At 42.4% G+C, this 1,428-nt stretch overlaps 1 non-coding gene across 1 annotated transcript; it reads right to left on the bottom strand.

Annotated features, from left to right (window-relative positions):
- Positions 1-409: 409 nt before the first annotated feature.
- On the bottom strand, positions 410-517 carry LOC130964783 (small nucleolar RNA R71). Its single transcript, XR_009080857.1, has one exon. It is a non-coding gene; the product is annotated as a small nucleolar RNA R71 (small nucleolar RNA).
- Between the last annotated feature and the right edge of the window lie 911 nt (positions 518-1,428).

The raw sequence follows: 1,428 nt of genomic DNA, 5'->3' as shown, positions 1-1,428 counted from the left end.
GAAGAAGACATGGCAGCCGAAAACAACAATAATGCAAACAATGCAAGGAAGGTGCTAGGTGACTTTACTGCACCTACTCCTGATTTTTATGGGAGAAGCATCTCTATCCCTGCCATTGGAGCAAACAACTTTGAGCTTAAGCCTCAATTAGTTTCTCTAATGCAACAGAATTGCAAGTTCCATGGACTTCCATTATCCTCATCAGTTTCTAGCTGAGTTCTTGCAAATCTGTGACACTGTCAAGACTAATGGGGTTGACCCTGAGGTCTACAGACTGATGCTATTCCCTTTTGCTGTAAGAGACAGAGCTAGAATATGGTTGGACTCTCAACCTAAAGAAAGCCTGGACTCTTGGGAAAAGCTAGTCAATGCCTTCTTGGCAAAGTTCTTTCCACCACAAAGATGGAGTAAGCTTAGAGTGGAAGTCCAAACCTTCAGACAGAAGGATGGAGAATCCCTCTATGAAGCTTGGGAAAGATACAAACAATTAATCAGAAAATGTCCTTCTGACATGCTTTCTGAATGGAGCATCATAGGTATTTTCTATGATGGTCTCTCTGAACTATCCAAGATGTCTTTGGATAGCTCTGCTGGAGGATCTCTTCATCTGAAGAAGACGCCTACAGAGGCTCAAGAGCTAATTGAGATGGTTGCAAATAACCAATTCATGTACACTTCTGAAAGGAATCCTGTGAACAATGGGACAAGTCAGAAGAAAGGAGTTCTTGAGATTGACACTCTGAACGCCATTTTGGCTCAGAATAAAATATTGACTCAACAAGTCAATTTGATTTCTCAAAGTCTGTCTGGAATGCAAAATGCACCAAGCAGTACTAAGGAGGCTTCATCTGAGGAAGAAGCTTATGATCCTGAGAACCCTTCAATGGAAGAGGTGAATTACCTAGGAGAACCCTATGGTAACACCTATAATTCTTCATGGAGAAATCACCCAAATCTCTCATGGAAGAATCAAGAGAGACCTCAACAAGGTTTCAATAATAATGGTGGAAGAAACAGGTTTAACAATGGCAAACCTTTTCCATCATCTTCTCAGCAACAGACAGAGAATCCTAAGCAAAACCCCTCTGACTTAGCAACCATGGTCTCTGATCTAATTAAAACCACTCAAAGTTTCATGAATGAAACAAGGTCCTCCATTAGAAATTTGGAAGGACAAGTGGGACAGCTGAGCAAGAAAGTTACTGAACTCCCTCCAAGTACTCTCCCAAGCAACACAGAAGAAAATCCAAAAGGAGAGTGCAAAGCCATAAACATGGCCGAATTTGGAGAGAATGGAGAGGCAGTGAACGCCACTGAGGAAGACCTCAATGGGCGTGCACTAGCCTCCAATGAGTTCCCCAATGAGGAACCATGGGAATCTGAGGCTCAAAATGAGACCATAGAGATTCCATTGGACTTACTTCTGCC

The sequence above is a fragment of the Arachis stenosperma genome, chromosome 2, assembly GCF_014773155.1.
Source record: "Arachis stenosperma cultivar V10309 chromosome 2, arast.V10309.gnm1.PFL2, whole genome shotgun sequence".
Classification (NCBI taxonomy): domain Eukaryota; kingdom Viridiplantae; phylum Streptophyta; class Magnoliopsida; order Fabales; family Fabaceae; genus Arachis; species Arachis stenosperma.
Note: the sequence above shows the minus strand (reverse complement) of the source record. Positions and strands in the feature narration are given on the sequence as shown.